This window comes from Chamaea fasciata, unplaced genomic scaffold (assembly GCF_029207755.1).
Source record: "Chamaea fasciata isolate MVZ Bird 193981 ecotype frontalis unplaced genomic scaffold, bChaFas1.0.hap1 SCAF_13, whole genome shotgun sequence".
NCBI lineage: Eukaryota > Metazoa > Chordata > Aves > Passeriformes > Sylviidae > Chamaea > Chamaea fasciata.
In genome coordinates this window covers 388,329-408,763 of record NW_027094098.1, presented here as the reverse complement: position 1 = coordinate 408,763, position 20,435 = coordinate 388,329, and the positions used below count along the sequence as shown (strand labels likewise).

The following is a 20,435-nucleotide window of genomic DNA, read 5'->3' as shown; positions in this document are numbered from 1 at the left end:
GTTTGCCCTTATCAGGACTTTGTTCACCCAGCTGCTGGAATGCAGCTCTATAGTCTGCATTTAATGCCTTTATAGGCTATGGATCCTGTTTAGAAACCCTTTTCTGTTAGAGAAAAGGACAGAACCATCAGGGGAAGAATTGCACACATTTAAAAAACATACCACAGGGGAAAAAAACCAACCCTGTGCCCTTAATTAATTCTTTCTCAGCCTTATAAAATATTCTAATCTGTGAGTCTGATACCTGCCTTGTGACAGAGAATGGTTTAGGGTCTGCTTGCCCTATCTGCATGCAGCTGGTTCTATTTGCTTTCATGTATCTGATAGCATTTATATTTTATGCAGTTAAAATGACAATTTACAGTTGGCTCAAGGCAAAATCGTACAGTCAAGTTTTGAATCTATTCAAGGACAGAGGCACCACAAGGGGGGCGTAGGTGTGCAAATGTATGTGAGGTTCACAGGAGCATTTTCACGGCACCATTGCTGTGCCAGTGTGATTATGATGTGAACTAATTAGCATGATGTCATTGTGTATCCCCAGGTTTGAAGCTGCTGTTTTGAGTGTTGCCAGATCTCTCTCCTTGTCCGAGTCCATCTGCTTCTGCTGGAATACCTTTTAAGATGGCAACTATCTACAATGACTCTGAAATATACTTGCTTCTAGAAAATGGGAGCATGTTACCTCTTATATGGTGCTGTTATTGCAGCCCCCAGCAACAAGTCTCTTACTTGCTTTGTACTTTAGCTGACTCTTCTTGTCCAATTCACTTCAACTTTTTGGCCATCCACTAATACAGGATTGTTTATGCTCCATTGTGGACAAGTTTCAAGATTCACATTTACTGTGTAAAATGCTTAATTTTTTGTGATCAGTCTAGTAGGAAACAATATAGAGATACACTTGATACTTTCTTTTGAGCATAGATCTCTTCACATAGCACACATGCTGAAACTTGACATTGCACGAGAGTGTACGCAGTGAGACTTTCATGCTTATTAGGATTGCATATTTCATAGAGGAATTTTCATAGTCAATATACAAAATTCAATCTTGGCTAATTGTGCTGTCACATGTGCTTTTACCATTACACTGATTTTTAAAAAGCTGGAGGTTATGTTTTCTGTTACACAACCCCTTTTATCTAGTTTCTGTGTTTAATGAATTTGAGATCCACAAGCACTTAGAAGTGTTATATTTAGTTTGCAATTGGTTGCCTGACAACATAGATCAATCTCGTCCTTCCCCACCAGAGATATGGGAATGTTCTTGCTGGTCTTAGGAATACTTCTGCACTTACACTGAGAAAAGGGATCTGTCAGCAGCATATTACAGGCTTCCATCTGTTTTTTTTAGGGTACCTTATTAAAGTGTATTTATTACTTTATTAATAAAAATGAGGATTTCGAAATGGAGCATCCAAATGTTGGGGAACAGCAGGTTTACACCTGTGCTTTACAAAACAAGGAGGGAGCTCTGTAGAAAATAAGTCTACAGTTGTTGAAGTGAATGCTATTAAAGCTTGGGAATGTGTAAAGAGAGAGAACTGACGCTATTCAGGAAGGCCCTGGCCAGGTGTTCCTTAACTTGAAAGCTTGATCTAGCTTGATTTTGATATTAATTCAATCTCTCAGCAGCTTACTGCTCTTCATTCTCACACACACACACACACAAAAAAAAAACAAACCCCAAAAACCAAAAGGTGAAAAATGCTGTCTTCTGTAAAGTATTGAAAAGCCCTAACCCATCAAGGACATTCAGATCTTGTGCTTTGAGCATGCAGTGGAGGTCTTTGCCAGGCTGATGTATTCCATGGGAATTGCCTGGAGGGAATGGTCCATTAGTGCCAGGGGCCAAGAGCTTATGGAAGAGGGGCAGAGCCTCACCCAGGAGCATTTCCAGCTCCCAGTGATGCTCTGGATGCAGATGCATAGCTCAGGGAGCTCCAGGCCCAGCACTGCAGCCTTTGTAACACTGGCTCTTATTTCAGCTCTCACAATGTTTATGAGATGAACAAAACCCATATCTCCTGCTTGAAGGTCTGGTCTTTCCTGCCTTGCAAAGGCTTCCTGTAAACAATGGCTTTCCATTCATCAGGAAAGGCTGTTCAGGAAGTGGTAATAATGCCCAGTTTTCTAGGAAAAAAAAAAGGAAAAAAAAAAGCTTCTGTTAAATTTGTGGGGAACCACAGCTTTTGGTGGATGGTGAAGCGATGAACAGAATGGTGTTTTACAGTTGGCACATGAAAGATTTAGAAATAATTATGAAAAATTGAACTTCTTTTATAAAATACTCTTCTAGTTGAATTTCTCTTTCCTTAAATTAAAATTTCTGTGCTTTTCCTCACCCCTTAAAGTGCATGAGGGTAGGAAAGGTTTTAATACCCCTCTGAAAAAACATCAGAACTAGAACTGAACTTTCAATTATCTTCATGTAATGTTTTTCTGCCATGGAGAAAATATGGCAAACCTTTTTGTTAACAAAAATAATTTTTTTTTTGTTAAATCAAATTCCTCAGTGGTAACATCTATGTTGAGAAGTTTGCCAGCTTTATTAAGAATTCTGATTATATTGTGTTGTTGACTTCTCACTCTAATATACGTAATATGAGTGTATCTTCCCTTACAGTGCTCCCAGTCTGTGGGAGAATGGATTGTAAAAGAATAGAGATGGTGCTGCAGGCAATCTCACCCCTGATAAGGTGCAGCTGTGTGAGACAGGTGAACATCATTACAGGGAAAGGAGCAGGGAATGCTGATTTGTATCGACCAATCACAAAGGAGTAAAAGGGCACACAGGTGTTATGCATAAGGGAAAGGAGTACAAAAGGTGGTACTGGGGACTAATAAAGCACTGATGCTTTCATGGTGTTAGTCCTGTGCCCTCTGTGACCAGTCTGCTGCTTATTTCTATCCAGAGGCAGTGCTGGCTTTGACACTTCCAGGACTTGTATCACCCCGGCTCTCCTGTTTATTAGAGCAGTTGAAGGGTAAGTACATTAGGAGAGTTTTCAATGAGTAGCTTATTGTACAAATTGATACTTTCCTTGGGATTTGGACTCTCTGCTGGTAAAAGTTTTAATCCCAGACCTTTAAAATGCCTTCCAAAATGATTACCATTTGAACATGCTGTGACAAAAGTTTACAGTCACAAACATGGGGCAACACCAACTTTTGCTTCAGGTCTTCCATGGAGATTGGGTTACAGACTCAGGAGGATTTCCTCAAACACAGGGATCATCTGGTCTCTGTGTGGCTGACAGAGACACTAAAGAGATTTGCCTGTAGTGCACATACAGAGTGTTTTCTCTTTAATAGTTAAGTGCTTTTCCCCTAGTGCTAAGTATTATTGAAACTAATGAAAAGGTGTTCAGTTATGAGTGGCAGCAATGGAAGTAACTTGTAGATCTGATTATAATATCCATTCCTTATAAGCATACCAGAGGAAATTCATGTGGGGGAATTTCTCTGGTGCTGAATTTTTACAGAACTGTGAGATAAGTATTTGTGTAACGGAAGTAATGTTTCTCTGGAAAATACTATAGTTCATATGCTGCTTGATGTCACAGCTAGTCTTTAGCTAGATGTCTTGGTTTGGAAAGACAGGTGTCTGCCAGGGAAAGCTGGAGCCTCCCTTGGAATGGAAAATGTAAACCCCCTCCCTCCAAATTATTGTAATTTTGAATTAAGGGCCTCTCAGGCAAAGATATGGGAATAGGAATAACAGTTCTTTACTAGGAATATTAAAAATACAAATATAGTAGTACAAAGAAAGAAACAAGCAGGCAAAAAACAACCCTAGAAACACTGACAGAGTCAGAATACAATACATCCAAATCTGCTGCAAACAAAGTCTTTAGCTTTAGGCTTCAGCTTCATGGTGTGCAATGTTAAATATTGAACTGATTTTATTAAAAGCAGTGCAAGTCCATCTTAGCCAGTGATTGTATTGTAAGTGGATAAAAAGGTACCTGAGTTAATTTTCAGTAAGTGCAGAAAGGAATGGTAGATATACATCTAATATTCCAGGCAGTACTTTGGACCTGTAAGGATGACTAGAAACAGACAAAATTATCTTTTTCAGGAGACTGGATTCTTCCCTTTCAAGTACATATTGAATACCCCAGAGGAATAGCTATTCTTTAATGTTAAAAATGGTAACTCCTGCGAGGGGAAAGTGATAATTCTAATTGCATTTTTGATCATGATTGAGGTTGGGTGAGCAGCAAAGTTGGCCTAAGTTTCTGTGTATGGACTGTTTTTTAGAAGATTGTCTATATATGTGCACATCCAATATATATGTCATGGTTGAATATAGTTGTATCTATGGAAACATGCATGAGTTTCTCTATAGGTGTGAGCTGTGGATTTTTTATGTGAGGGCTCAGTTAAGAATCTGAATATCGTTGCGGGACCTGACACTCCAGTCAGAAATAATAGCACCTATACCTTTGTGCTAACCTAGTCTGATGAAATTATTCTTTCCAAGATAAACATGTTTAGCTTGTCTAGTAAAAATTGGATGGACCTCTCTTCTCTGCTCTATGTAAGACCTCTGGGAAACATTAAATTTGAAATCTAAAAAGCGAGGAATCTCTCTGTAATAAAGCACAGTCTGTAAAATGTATTCATTTATTGTTAGCTGTAGTACCAAAACCTGTTGTTATACACTGGTCTATTTTTAGGAAAAGAGAATTGATAATAAACCCCTGATGTCAGTAGCTTCTGTGACACCCAGGAGAAGACATGGTTTATTCTGCCCCTTTCACTGGCAGCTCCTGCAGGGAATGCTGTTGTCTCCTACAGGAAAGTGCCCTGAGCTCATAGACAGTTTTCCTCCTATCTCCTCTTACGAGGAGGATTTGACAGAGAGGAAATAGTACTTTCAAAAGACCATGGAACATTTACGTGTTCTGCATCCTCCTTTGGATCTTCAGTGATTTGACATGCTAGGAAAAAATTTGACCCCACTGTAGATTTAGAGAAAGATTAAAAAGCATAATAAAACCAAGGCCCTTCTCCACACAATACTGAGCATGTTAATAGTGCAAGAAACAGATGTTTGTAGGGGCACGTGTCAAGTTTTTCCTTGCTGCTGTGCCTTAACCTGAAAATAGGGAGCCTCAAGAGGCAGCTGCCCTCTGTGCAGCTGACTCTGTTCACCATGTCTCAATAACGAGTTGGGAAGAGCTTGGCACTGCTGTCTGTGCCACTGAGAACACAGTCAGGCTCAAAGATTGGTGTGGAAGATGTAAAGAAAATAGTAGAAAATTGGGATATGGAAAAAACTTATCAATATATTTCACTTTACTAACTTCAGGTTTTAGCAGGCAATATTGTTATTTATTCAAGGCCAGAGTGAGCCCTAACCTAGAAATGGTCACAGACAGAAGGTTGGAATGAAGACACGAGAACGGCTAGAAGAGGCAAAGCTTGGGCATGGGCAGAGTAGTATTATAGGGCATTGCTAAAAAGGAGTTAAATCTGCTTAGGTGACTCCAGAGATTGTCACCCGCCGTTTCTGTTGTGTGGTGTGTCTGCATGAGCTAATCGAAGAGAGGTGGACTTACAAGAGAAAGCTATGGGTTACCTCTTGAAGGCCAGCAGCAGTGAAGAATAGTTTCTGATAAGGAAGGCAATTAATTTGACATCTGTGGTCATGACCTTATTTTCTTCTTTAACATGCAGTGTTCAAAAAAAAAAGGGAAGGTTTGCTAGAAGCACTTGAGGAGGGCTGTTTATAGGCTTCTCAAGTTTGCAGCCACACATCATTTTTAAATCCATCAGTGAGATGACATTCTGTACAGTGCAGCTGCCCCTGAACAGCAACATTTTTAACCTATCTTTTCTAAAAAATATACCTACCCAAGCAGATCTCTTGGATAGCTAATGCCACATTTGGTCAGGAATCTGGTGAGCAAAGGCTGGAAGAAATACTGAGTAGATGAATATTGTGCTGTGCAGCCTTTGGAATTCCAGATAAAGTTTTTCTGTACAATGTAAAGTATTAGCAAGAATTCTGCAGTATTCTTGCAAGAATTCTGCAAGATTTCCAGTATGAAGGTCTTCAAAAGTTTACAGTTGCTGTCCAGTACATTATTTAGGCAAAAGAATACCTTGCTCTTTAAACTTTCAAATAAAGTCCTTCACAGAAAGTGGTATATGTAATAACAAAGTCAATTTCTTGTAACACAAGACAGAGTTAAATGATTTCATAGTGTTCATAAATAAACCATGTCATAAATATCTCACAGAAGCTTTAAAATTTGGTCTTGAGAAAATCTGGCTTGCAACAACTAAGCTTGTTCATACTCTATAGGAACAGGTGTGGGTTTAGGGCAGAGGTTCAAATACGTGGATATCTACTTTTTCTGTAAGACAGCTTTGCATGGTCCAAGAAACCGGTACCTGGTTATAATGCATTCAGTCAAAGTACTTTTTTCTTAATTAATAATCCCACATGCTTTGTAGGTGCGGGTTTTGATTGTGTGTGTGTTGTTTTTGTGGTTTTTTTTTGTTTTGTTTTTTTTTTCTTTCAGTTACACAGAACGTACAGGCTACTTCTGTAAGAACTACTCTTTAAGAAGTGACTTGTTTTTGTTTTAAATAAAAATTCATCATGCCGTTAACGATGGCTGAAAGCTTGTACACAGCTGCATTCTGGACCTAGACTCCAAGGACAAAAGAAAATCCCCATCTCTTCCTTGTTAGTTGCTCTTTGGGTTTTTTTTTTCTTTTTGTGTTGGATGGATAGATGGGCTCCAATGGAAATGAAGGGGTGACTTCACTTGTGGCCAGCCTGGGTGAGATTTGGCCTGACAAGCCCTGCAGAGCTGCTGAATGCCCCAGTGAGCCACGCAGCCCTCAGGGTGCTGGTCAGAAGTGCTGATGCTCTCTGATTTCCTGCCATTTGCTATTTCACTGCACAATCATTGATATATTTGAGATTTTTTTTTTTAATATTGGATTAACATTTTCAGATAAACTGTAAGCCTGGGGGTGCCTAGTACATTGTTGAGAGGTTGTTAAATGGTTTGTGATGATTGTGGGTTTACTCTTAGTTAGTTGCTTATGTCAAGATAGTTTAGGATTATTTTGAAGATGTTATGGCTTGACATTAATATGCTAAACAAATAGAGGATATTTTTATATCAGCAGTGGAAATGTTAAATATGACATGTCAATATTGGTTGCTATTAAAAGGACTGTCTATATTAAATGAAGCACTAGGCTTTCTGGTTGGCAATGGTAATGAACAAAGAATACTAGAATATTCTGAGTTGGAAGGGACCCACAAGGATCATCAAAGTCCACTTCCTGACCCTGCACAGGACAACCCCAGGAACCCCAGCATGTCCCTGAGAGTGTTGTCCAAACACTTCTTGAGCTCTGTCAGGCTGGTGCTGTGACCACTGCCCTGGGGAGCCTGTTCCAGTGGCCAACCACCAGCTGGGTGAAATTTTTTTTTTTCATACCCAACCTAAACCTCTGTGACAACAAACAAAGCTGTTAGTGCAGCAGCTGAATATTTGTAATGTCTGCGTGTCTCCTCTGCTGTTCCTGTAGACCCCCTTGCAGCACATTGCAGTCATGGATCACAGCTCTGATGAAAGCGTTTGGTCATTTTGCTGCTCTAAACATGACCAGGAGCTGATCAGCTGAGGGAGCTTTGAGCTCACAGGTGGCTCTGAGGGACCTGCTGTGAGAGGAAGGGAGAGTGTCCCATGTGACAAGTGTCACTGCTGCCAGAAAATGGAGCTCCATCTGCCAATGTGTGAGCTGGCAGAATGAGACTGGATGTAGTGGAGTGAGTTAGTTTGTGTTGTGTAGTTAGTTAGTGAGTTATTTTGTGTGAGGGGTGCTGAGCTGCTCAGAGCAGGAAGGAGCATGAATTCCCTAGGAGCGCATCTGAGATCTTGTGTGTGGCTGTGGTACTTGGCTGCTTGGTTTTTGAAGTCTATTCGTTTTTTAGAAGCAGGAGGCCAACAAATGCAAAATTCAGTCCTGTCAAAAGTTATTTCTCTTTGGTAAAAGGAGCAGCTACAAGAGTTGCTCTGCACAGTCCAAGTGACCAGGCTCCCATGATGATAAGGAAGGTGTGTTCTGACTTCAGTTGACATTGAACTTCATTTCCCATTTTGCTTGGGCAAAATCATGCTCATAAAAGTATCCTCTAAAGTTCTTTCAACTTTGAATGAACTCGTTGATGCTGGGGTAGTGATAGACTTGAACTGATAGATGTAATAAATGTTATTGCCTGTAGAAAATGTATCTTTTGCCTGAGATGCTGTTGCATGGTGGTAACTCATTTGATTTCTCAGCCCTTGTCTTCATCCTTTGTGCCTGTTCACCAGATTCATTTGCTTGGTCTTTATAGGCAGTTTTGATTGGCAGTTTATACGCCAGTGTAATTTAAGAACTCAATAAAAGTGCTTTTTACACAAATAATATTCTATAAAAGAGGCACATTTCTTCAGGGTAATTCCTCAGATTCTTAATGAGCCACGTAGATCCTGTATTAGATCATGGCTCCTTGTAAAGGGTTTATAACTGTGCTCAGATACTTTGTTTGGTGTGTAATCAGCTTTAATAACGGCTGTGTAACCATTCAGGGATGACAAGAAATCCTATGGAAGGAACTAGAAGGGACTATAGAAACTTAATTAGAGTACATAAACATTTTTCCAAATACCTATAAACACATAAAAATCTGAATTGCTTTATAACTCTTTCCCATCATAGCTGAGGTAGTGGAAGATTCTATTTAACCTGAGGGCTTCTCCTATAAGCAGCTGTGCAGGACTCTGAGCTGCTGCCCCATGTGTGGCTGAGGATTTGTGCTTCTGTGGCCCATCACTCACTCTGTGTCTCTGGGCAGGGGATGCCAAGGATGAGTCAAGCACACGGACACCCCTGTGGCAGCCCTGCTATCCTCGAGGGACAGGGGTGTGTGTATGGGTGGTTTGAACAGGAGTCAGTCTCAGATCACTCACAGAAAATGTTCTGGAAATAATACACTTCCCTTAAAATTTAGTATTTTTAAAAAATGCTGGGTTGTTGTTTCTTTTCCACTCTTCAATGATTTTTATATTTCAGTGTGATGTCTTAATGTTCTCTATGGTATTACATTAATGCCTTAAGGTTATGCCCTCAACATACACAATATAAACAGGAGTGTGTCCAGCTGAGGTTTTCTGAAGTTTTCTATTGAAAAATTCATGTTCAAGTGCTTATAGCTCTGCCAATTTAGTAACGTAGGCTCAAGAGAAATGCTAGTATTTTGTGTGCTTAGTGTGTTGTTTTGGTTTTTAACCTCTTATAGATTTGGAGATGAGGAAAAATGAAAAAAAAAAAAGTCATCTAAAGTGGCTGAAATTTCTGGGAATGATAAATGGCAAGAATGCTTTTTTCCCCCTCCCCTTTAAGACTTACTTGATGTTTAATTTGAGGTGCTAAGGTATGTTTCTAATCTGAAGTGGGAACATGAAATCTGAAAAATAGGAACTTTGTTATATGCAGACTTGTGGGTTTTTTTGGGTTTTTTTTTTTTTTTGGTTGGGTTTTTTTTTTTTTTTTTTTTGGTGTAAATTTGTAAATGCAACCACAGGTGATCAAAATGTAAACCTCCAGTTTCACTGCCAGGGTGTGATGGTAAATGCTCTGAAGCTGCTCTCAAAGTGATCCATTCCATCTGCAGTTCCTGCTGAGCAGGCTCTGGAAGTGCTGGATAGAATCCATACTGAGGGATTTTTGCACCAGCTACTGCTGCATTCAGTGCCTGGGACAGCGTGTGGTGACTGAAAGGCGCCCTTGCAAACTGCTCAGGGAATTAGAGAAATTAAAGGCTGTTCTGAAAGTGCTGGATTTTATCCTTTCTGATCCTGCAGAATTCCTGACTGTCTCTGGACAAGGCACAAAGCAGGGGCTTTGTAGGTGGCTGTGGTTTGCCTGGCTGTGCCTTGCAGGACTGCCAAGTACTGGCTGTGACTTAAAAAATGAAAGAAAATGAAAATCCAGATGACAAACTGAAATGCCAAGTCCTCTGACAAAGTCTCTCTCCTGGTTATGATGTGAGGTCTGCCAAAACAGATGTCAGTGCTGTCTGGTTTGGTTTCCATGTGTGTGAAATAATGTCAGTCTTGTTCATACAATGTTGTAAAAGGGAATGAAGTCTATAGTGATGGAAGTCTGTAGGAAAACTGACTTTCCTATCCATTGTAAGGTGGAAAGTATGCACTGCGTGTGACCACGCAGGACAAGCACCAAGTGCTAATGTTGTCTGTGCAGTGTTTTGCAGCACCTGCTTATTTAAATGTTTAATTCATTTTTTGATACCTGTTGTTTTTTGTATTACTTTGAGATAGCCTGTGAATGCATGGCAGAGAAATTTCTACCTGTCTAAGGAGCACGGTATAAGTTGACATCAGGGGTTGAGGGAACAGTGGGAGAGAAGAGAATCTCCTACTGGGTTACTCCCCAGCAAAGACGAGAATGAAGTCTGACCCAGAGGCAACTTTGCAGCTTCCCTCCAAGAAATAATCAGAGTTAGAATGTTCTTCTCAAGACTGGTAGAAGGACAGAGCCCAGTCTTGGGAGGGTCAGATTGTGCCACAGGAAAAAATCTTCCCATGGACAGTGCCACTCGGGGCAAGTCACCCAAAGGACTCTCCAATCTCAAATATCTTTTATAAGGGTTATTCTTTCCTGCCTCATGATGGGAACTGAGGGTACTGACAATTAATCTCTTTCAGAAGCAGCTCTTTACTGCCCAGTTCTCAGGGCTTCTTTTACTTCCCAGACAAGAGTTAGGAAAGAAAATGAGGCAAGAGTTTATAAAAATGGGTATGATAATTGGGGGAGGAGGGGAGTGCTGGAGTTTGTCATAATTTATGAAAGCAGCAGGTTTAACTTTTATTACTGTCAGGTTTTATTAACAACCCTTTCACTCTCCTTGTGTTCCTTCTATTTTCCAGGAACAAGAACATGCTGTGTCTTCTCTGTGGCTCTTTTTTCCTGGTTCCAAGGCAGAAATGTCATGAAGAGGTAGGTACAAGTGAAGAGATTACTCCTCACTGTTTCATTTGCTGACAAATGTAGAACAGAACACAGTTCTGTTCACAGTTACCAAGGATAGAAAACTGAATTGCCTGTAGGCATTCACTTCATTGTAAATTTATGGTGTGACTGTAATATTTGCATTAATCCCATCAGCACAAAGCATACATAAATGCACTCAGAATTATTTTGTCCTGCTCATACAATTTACATTAAAATCCATATGCAGAATTGTATTTTCACAGCAAGTTTTTACGCATAATATTAATTTTTTTCTCCTTTTCTCCCATTAGTATGTTGCATGTTTTTAAGTCTAGCTGGGCTCAGTGCCAGCAAGGAGCTACAAGAATCTATGGCAACTGCCACATTTGCACTTTTCATTTACAAATCAGTAACTAAACTCTCATTAAATATTCTTAACCAGCCTGTTCAACATATGCTTGCTTGGGTATTAGTACTCATAAGTTGAAACAAATTAGATCAATAGCTAAATTTGCTTCCTAATAGCCAAAGATATTTGAGAAATAATAGGTTTTGGAATGTAGAAGAGGCAATGCCTCCTTTCTGCTTCATTCTTTTAAAAATGAGACATTCACCTCTGCTCAGCAAAATAAAAAGGTGGAAATTTGAACTCCCTCTCCACATCTTACTTCTCTGGGGAGACTGGCATAGGAGGAGCTTTCAAATGAGGCCAGTAAACATCCACTAACTAATGTGGCTTAGAAATTAGGTTTTGTGATACATTTTCTTCTATTTCCTTCATGTTTTTGCCTTTTAGACATCCATTAAATACGATACAATTTCTTTTTAATACTGAGAGTCCTGCTTGTGGAGAAGCATTTTCATCTTTGACTTCTAATGCTGACACTAATTGGAGGAAGAGCCACTTAACAAAAGAATGTGCAAAATCACGGATGTTAGCTCATGTTATACCTGTAAAAAGGCTGTTGCCTCTCCTTAAATAGCTATCTCATGCACTTGCAAAGATTGTTAATGATGAGCTTTTAGATAATTTCATTTTGTTATTAAAATCACAGTGGCAGTGCAAGTCGTATTGTGATGGTTTCAGGTTTGTGCTCCCTCATGTGAGAGTCAATAGCAGCTCATCCAAAATGGATCAGGGATGTCTCTGTATGGTGAGAGCTGTTTTTCCATGGGCTGTTGGGAGTATCTGGTGGTGCTCCCACCATTCCGCCTGACTGGGTACCTGGGGTTCTGCTTGTGGCCTCTCTCTGGCTGCAATGCTGAGCTCACTTTGTCTTTGCCTTTGCTTCCAAATCTCTAAAATGGGATTCATATTTGTGTATTTTGACAATTTTCCACACAGTTTTATTTTTATACTGGTAAAAGCCAGTATTTCCACAAGTAGAGGCTGTTAGCAAGCAACAGCTTTGGCTTTTTAAGGAGTTTATGGTTTTTACTTGCATCTTTATTCCACTAAGGAAGGTTAAAATATGAAAAAACTTCTTCATATTTCTGGAACAAAATCCTTCAGGAAAAGAGCCCTTACTTTTTGACATGTAACCTAGAACCCTGACAAGTCTTTCATTTTTTCAGCAGTCTTGCCACACCCCATATCTTGTTTTTGACTTTCTAAGATAAGAAAACCTTTTTCCCCTGGAGAGACCTGGACACGTAACTTTCTTAATTCAAAGCCAGAACAATCAGTTGGGAAGCATGTGTTGATAGCAGATCCTACTGCAGGGAAATAGCTCACTGTGTTAACTGCATGACAGTTGGGAAGAATAACTGAAAATACAATATACAACAGCCTCTGATTCCTCAAATGAAGGAGCAGCTAAATCCCTTCTTTTAAGAAAAAAACCCAGGCATGCTTGTTAAATGTGAATCTTAAGACACTGACATGCAAGTGTGCGTGAACCAGTGGGAGGCGTTTGGCCCCTAGTAAGAGACTTCTCCAAATCATTGGAATTTAGAAAATCATTTTGATGCTTTTATTTTTGCTCAGGGCACAAACTGAATTGCAGGAAAGAGCAAATGCTTTTTCTTTTGGCTCGGCATTGCAAGGAGGTTTTTCTGTCTGCTGCCCTGTCCCAGGCTTGCCTGGCATGTTCAGTGTGTGACCTGCGTACTGGGCTACACAAAACTGAATCAGCAGCTGAGCAGTTGGGCAGGAACAAAGCACCACACAGGAAAATGTTGAAAGCATGTTTGAGACCACTGTAACTGCAGGAGGGGTTTGTTTGTTTGTTTTATCAGCACATTGGTGGTGAGAGGAAAGGATGAAGTAGAAAGTAAAGCTCCAGAGCAGCATTGCAGGCATTAACTGCCCTTCTCTGTGCTGAAATAGGCTACTTGCATTTTCTTCAGGTAAAAAGTAGATTTCAACATTTATTTTCCTTCTATAGGTGAGATATAACTAATTGTATAACTGAAACAGATGAAGAACTAATTCTTATTTTTAGAATGGACAAGTTTGCTTGTTTAATGATTATGTGTTGGGGGTTGGGTTTTCTTCCCTTTTCTTTCCTTGTTACTTGTGGAATTTTTTCCCATTGAGTTCCTAAGAAGCACTGGGTGCTTGACATGGTGGGGAGGGGGACCTCTGGCTCTCTCCCTCTCGGCCTTCGGAAGGGGTCAGTGGAGCTGCTGCTTGGGGAAGGAACTTGCTGCTGCTGCGGGTCCTGTGTCTTGTGCTGTGGGGTGAGCCTCTGCTCCTGGGAGCAGCCACTGAACCGGCACCTGGTTATCGCCCGCCTCGCTAAAAGAGGAGCCTGTCGCCGTTTTCTCGGGCGTCCGGGGATCCTGAGCCTGCCCCTCTTTGCCCTGCTGGGAGCCGGGTCGCTGTTCCTACACTGCTCCGAGTTCTTCTCGGCTCTGCCGCCCGCACCCCCTGCCTGCCGAGACCTCCTGCGTCTGCAGCCACGGCTCTGGAGTTCCTGATCCTTCCCTTCCATCCCTTCCCATCTGCAGCCTCAGCTCCGGGGTTTCTGATCCTTCCCTTCCATCCCTTCAGCCACAGCTCTGGAGTTTCTGATCCTTCCCTTCCATCCCTTCAGCCACAGCTCTGGAGTTTCTGATCCTTCCCTTCCATCCCTTCCCATCTTCAGCCACAGCTCTGGAGTTCCTGATCCTTCCTTCCATCCCTTCCCATCTTCAGCCTCAGCTCCGGGGTTTCTGATCCTTCCCTCCCATCCCTTCCCATCTTCAGCCACAGCTCCGGAGTTCCTGATCCTTCCCTTCCATCCCTTCCCATCTTCAGCCACAGCTCCGGAGTTCCTGATCCTTCCCTTCCATCCCTTCCCATCTTCAGCCACAGCTCCGGGGTTTCTGATCCTTCCCTTCCATCCCTTCCCATCTTCAGCCACAGCTCCGGGGTTTCTGATCCTTCCCTCCCATCCCTTCCCATCTGCAGCCACAGCTCCGGAGTTTCTGATCCTTCCCTTCCATCCCTTCCCATCTTCAGCCTCAGCTCCGGGGTTTCTGATCCTTCCCTTCCATCCCTTCAGCCACAGCTCCGGAGTTCCTGATCCATCCCTTCCACGCCTTCCCGCCTGGGCCCGGCCGCCATTGCTGCGCTCCCCGAGCCCGCCGCACAGCGCCCCCTGCAGCCGCGGGCGGATCATCGCACCCGCCCCGCCCGCCGGGGGCCAGCAGCGCCCCTGCTGGCTGTGCCCGGAACTGCGCCAAGGGGACAGCGCCGCGCTCAGGGAAGCCGTTACTGGGCGCCAGGTTCTGTTTGTTATCAATGCTGTAGTTGGTGTTGTTTTGTTTGCCTGGTTATACACACCAGTAAAGAACTGTTATTCCTATCCCCATATCTTTGCCTGAGAGCCCCTTAATTTCAAAATTATAATAATTTGGAGAGAGGGGTTTTACATTCTCCATTCCAAGGGAGGCTCCTGCCTTCCCTAGCAGACACCTGTCTTTCAAACTAAGACATTATGTTTTAAAAGGAAATTCTTCTCCTTTACAACTCTGTGGGGCCAAAGGAAATTTTGTCAAGGACTACTTCATTGTTTTAAGAAAGTCTTAAAAGCCTTGGGAAAGTATCTCTTTTGGCACTATCGGCAGTGCTTCAGTGACACTAAGCTGTTTTTCTCACCAAGACTAACAGAGCAGAAGTGGCTTTTATTCTGATGACAGTTTGCATGTTTAGTTTCTGCATTTTTCAATACCAGTTAAACCGTGTAAATAAATCTGTGATGCACTGCAAAAAAAAGTTCAAGGCCAACATGTTTTGGAAGAAATAACAACTTGGAGGGGCTTTTTTGTTTGTTTTTTGTTGACTTTTTTTTTCAGGAATAGTACAATTTTCTTTATAAATGTCTTTAAATGTCAGTTGTTGACAAGCTCCAATACATTCTGGATGTTGTTTATCTGAAAATCAGAATAACAAAATTCAGCAGTTGGCCTAAAACATTTTCATTATTTCCAGCTGGCATAAATATTCTGTGATCTTCATCTAAGGTTCTTGCCGTGTTGATTTTATAGGTATTTATTACACAGTTGCAGACAACTCCCAAAATTGGCAAGACTGTGGTTTAGTCAGTGATTCTGGATTATCAAACTTGTTGCTGGAGACATGAAAATTCATGTTGAGAGATTTATCTAAACTGCTTTCCTATATGCAGTTGTGCTGGAAATCTTGAGGACTGGACTTTAAAGAACCTACAGGCTTTCCCCATTTCTGACCAGGTCAGAAATATTTCTAGAAGTGTTATATCTTGTGATTAATGAAGGTTTAGGACAATGTGTTGCAAACATAGTCAAGTACCTTGTACCTCCATGTCACTTATTTCCATTGTAAATATCCTTGTTTTCCCTGGCTCTTCACAACTATTTTTATCATAGTGAAAAGTGTGCCTTTGTGATGGAAGGGAGGAGCAGCAAAACAGAGCTGTTTTCTGGGTCTTCTAAAGAAGTCAAAACACGTATTTCCAGCCATTTCTCATGATAATCCATAGTTAGAGGAGAGTTATTAGTTTGGGCACTTGTTGAGAACCAGGTGACTTCTCATGTTAGTGCAACATTAATTACAAAGTCAAGTGTTTTAAAGGTTTTGCAGTATTTCTGTTGCAGTTGGTATTGCAGTTGAATTATTCTATAAAAAACATACATGATTTAAGGAGGTTAAAAAAAAAAAGGTAAGCAGTGATTAGTTAATCTGTGCCTTCCTTGTTGCAGCAGGTTTGATAAACCCCTGCAGACTGTTACTGCCATTCCAGTTAAGTTGCATGCAGAGAACTCTGGGGAAGTGTCTGGACCAAGATCTTCTATATAACATTTTAGAAAAGCACCAGTTTGTCATCTGCACTAGTGTGTGCCTGCTAATGCTGCAGAAGGACTATGGAAGTGTCTCAAATGGAAAGTACTTTGGATTTCTGGTGAGAAAACAGTTTTGGTTTGGTTTTTCTTTGTGGCTGTTTTGTTTTGTTGACCGGCACACTTGCTGGGAGGAATAATAGTGGAGCACATGTGTTTATTTAAACCTTGACAAAAGCCCCACTGCCATCAAGGAGTGCAGTTTCATCTCCAGTATATTTCTCAGAATTGCAGTGACACCACTGTTCATTCACAATATCAAATTGTGATTGGAAAGCTTCCAGGGAGAAGTCACACTGGAGTTACATGTATATAAAGGCACCAGTAAATAACAGGCACCTGTGGCAGCAGCTCTTGTGTGTGTGCAGCCCCATTATTAACAATGGTTGTTATTTATGCAATTGGTTGTGTTCCTCTCCTTATTCACTCTCTAGAAAAAACCTTTCAAATTCATATGGTTACATGTTACAGGTACTTATTCAGTGTTGAAAGAGATGAGGCAACCAGTAACTTTCAAGTGTCCTTAAAGTAGCTAGAGAAATCAAGAAGTTTGTATACTTATGTGATTTGTACATAAAATACCCAGCCCTGCTCTGTGTTCCTGAAGTCTGAGACTTTTGTCTCCAGCTATTTGGAAAGTAATTCTGTGATCTAAATTTATTAATTTATCACCTTTGCCTCTATGAACTGACTGAGGGCTGTGACGTGTGGGACTGTGCTGATTTATTTCTGTTCCTTGAGCCCCTCTTCTCCCTTCTTGTGAGTCACTGCCAGTCCCTGGGCACGCTGATGGCTGACTCTGAGTTCATCCTGGAACCTCTCTGACCTCCCTGCTTGGATAAAGTGTGACTTGAGCCTTTTGTTTTATTCTCTGCATAGTCTTGAACATGACCCTGCTCCCAGAAAGGAATATTTTACAAAAGTTCTTGGGATGTATTCCATGAGCTATTCTATTTCACAGCACTCATAGACCCTCCTTCTCTTCTGTCATGGGGCATAGAAGCACTACACTTACATCAAATACTTGCCAATCCCACGGAAAATCTATTCAGGTTTAAGCTAACTGTGAGAGATGCTTGCTGTTACATTTAAAATTGCCCACTTTCAGTTAGGTGGAAATGCTCATAGTGGGATTCAGCCAGGAAAAAACACAATGGGAATTCTTTTATATCACACAGAATCACTAGGTGGAAGAGACCTTCAAGATCATCGAGTCCAACCCAGCCCTAGCACCTCAACTAAACCATGGCACCAAGTGACACATCCAGTCTTTTTTTCAACACATCCAGGGATGGTGACTCCACCACCTCCGCGGGCAGATCATTCTAGTACTTTATCACCCTTTCTGTGAAAAACTTTCCTAATATCCAGCCTGTATTTCCCTTGGTGCAGCTTGAGACTGTGTCCTCTCTTTCTGTCAGTTGCTGCCTGGAGAAAGAGGCCAACCCCACCTGAGCACAGCCACCTTTCAGGGAGTTGTGGAGAGTGATAAGGTCACCTCTGAGTCTCCTTTTCTCCAGGCTAAACACCCCCAGCTCCCTCAGTTGTTCCTCACAGGGTTTGTGTTCCCAGCCCCTCACCAGCCCCGTTGCCTCCTCTGGATGCGCTCAAGTTTCTCAATGTCCTTCCTAAACCGAGGGGCCAGAACTGGACACAGCACTCAATATAAAGGGCCACTCCTCCACCTCTTCTCCCTTTCCTGTCTCCAATGTATGTTATATATTTGATATATAAACCCAACACCATTCTTTTCTATTTATATGAGGTAAAAAGAAAGACTAAATTGTGCTTGCATAAAAAATAGCCATTGGACAGCAGCCTACCTGGATAGAGGAGCTGCTCAACAACATTCTGTTTAGCATCTGAGATAAGAGAAGACTGATAAAACTGATGTATCAAAGATTTACTAGAAATCTAGGGGGGAAAAAAAAAACCCTCTTGCTTGATATGCAACTTAAGTGATACTGGCAGTATCCTGATCAGTGATAACACCCTTTAGGGAAAGGGATGTATTTGGGCTGTATTTGTTCCTGCGAATCGGCAGAAAAGGAAAATTGGCATTCATTCTTTCAATTTGCAATCCCAAGTTTAGTTATAACTTGGAAAAATGAGAATATAGTAGCTTCTGCTAGAACTGATGAATTCATTCAGTAGAACTAATTCTGTTCAGTGTGGGAGCTCAGGGCAGAACAAAGAATTAAGGAATAAGCAAGCTGAATGTTTCTCCTTGAATGAAAATAGGCTAAGATAGCCTTTCCGACTAATCTAGGCTGAATATTGAGCTCAATGAAAAAGTGTACATGACTCCAAAAATTCCAGAGATAATCACAGGACAGTTTGACTTCTGCTCTATTCTCTGAAGGCCCGACTGGCTATGAACCAACCTCAGAGCCAAGAAAAGCTGCAGAGGAGACTTACTCCTAAATGGTGTTCTGAATTCTTTTACAGGATGTTGTCCTGTGGGTGTTGGAGTCACTGTGGGGTTTTTATTTCATTTGTAATGACATGTGAAAGAGGGATTCCAGCCAGTTGCAGCAGCATGGAATGTGCCTCCTTGCTGCCCTTGGAGTTATGGGTGAATTTTATCTTTTCCCTGTTCTTGTTGTACCCTCAAAAAATTTTATAAGCAGCTGGTGGAGCTGTGCATATTTTGGTATATCTGCTCTGGTTGGTTTGGACAATTAAAATCTTTGACAAAGCCCAAGAGAACACAGCACAGTGCACTCTCCTTTTGGCAGCCTCAAGGCTGGCAACACAGAAAGACAAATAAAGGTTTTCATATTTTATCTTAGTAATTACATGCTTCAGAGGCCACAGGACCATATCTAATGGCTTTAAGTACACTGTGGAAATAAGGAAGAGGAACGTGGTGTTGGAAGAATTCCTAAATTGAAAAAACTTCAGCCCACCTTTTAGCCCATGTATCTGCAATCTTACTGTGTGCTACAAGAGCATGTCCAAACTGATGTTTTTCAGCTTCTCACAAAATTGTTCCTGTAGTTCTGAGATAGTCCTTCTGTTTACATACCAAAATCAAGTTTGTCTATTGTGGCAAAAGTAGTAAAATATGAAGCCAAACTAATAATATGTATAATGGTAACTCACATATGTTCAGCTGCCACTGTGAATGAATGTTTCCTCGTTCTCTAGTCCATCAACTATTTGGGCCACAGACATTTTCTGTTCTTGATAATTTCTTAAAAGTCAGAGCTTGGTCACTTTATTTAGAAAAGATGTGAGATGATGCGTGCAGTCTTATGTGTGCGAGAGAATTGTGTTTAGTAGGTAAAGAGATTTCAAAATTGTTTTACTCAAATTAATGCAACAATATCTTACTGCAGACAAAGACGCTTAGTTTACAAGATCTGTGTTTTTTCTTAGCTGATTTCAGATGTATTGTTTAAAGAGCAGTCATGCAGAAAGAATTTTAACTGTACAGGTTTCTAAACAGACTGAATTCAGTTGCTTTAATGTGCATTACAGATTTGACACTTTTTGTTCCTAGACTTCATTTACTGCCTTATGAAAGAAACAACTCATTTTAACCAGGAAGGGAGATAAGTAGCTGGCAATTTGTATATTGAAAACTGCAGTCTACCTGAGAAAAATGCATAAGAATATGATGGTATATCTTGTGCTGGGATTAATCTCTTTTAGCTCAGCTACTCAGAATTAAAACCTGGAAGGCATAAGGAACTGTTAGAATGAAATGTGATTATAATCTCTAATACTGAGCTGACTGACTTAGTAACAGCTTGAGGTAGTCTTTTTGCCCTAAAACCTGGATATAAGAGCTTCTTTTGTAATGAAACCTGAATCTAGAAAATGCTTGTGTGTTTTGTGCTTCATTAACCTCTATAGCCTGTGGTAGTTTTGGAAAATATCTCAAAATAGGTTTCTAGTTTGGGTGAATTTCATTAAAGCTCATTCTTGGTGGTTTACTAATGGGGATATATAGTTTTCTCTAATGATCAGCATCAGGATTCTGTAGATTCATAACCTCGGCTGGGATTTTGTCTAGAGCTGCTTATAGTAAGTCATTTACATAGTAAAGATAGTCACAATTTTATTCTGCTGCCAGTCATTTCCAGCAA

General features: G+C 41.0%; 1 long non-coding RNA gene across 9 annotated transcripts in view; it reads left to right on the top strand.

Moving 5' to 3' along the window:
• Nucleotides 1-2,854: 2,854 nt before the first annotated feature.
• Nucleotides 2,855-20,435, top strand: part of LOC136296474 (uncharacterized) — a 69,508-nt gene continuing 51,927 nt past the window's right edge. For 4 of the 9 annotated variants that reach the window (XR_010722942.1, XR_010722936.1, XR_010722934.1 and 1 more), the window contains exons 1-3: nucleotides 2,855-2,990; nucleotides 10,974-11,043; nucleotides 16,204-16,403. This is a non-coding gene — a long non-coding RNA (uncharacterized lncRNA). The remainder of the gene's footprint in view (nucleotides 2,991-10,973; nucleotides 11,044-16,203; nucleotides 16,404-20,435) is intronic. The other 5 variants (XR_010722940.1, XR_010722939.1, XR_010722941.1 and 2 more) reach the window with 2 other exon arrangements.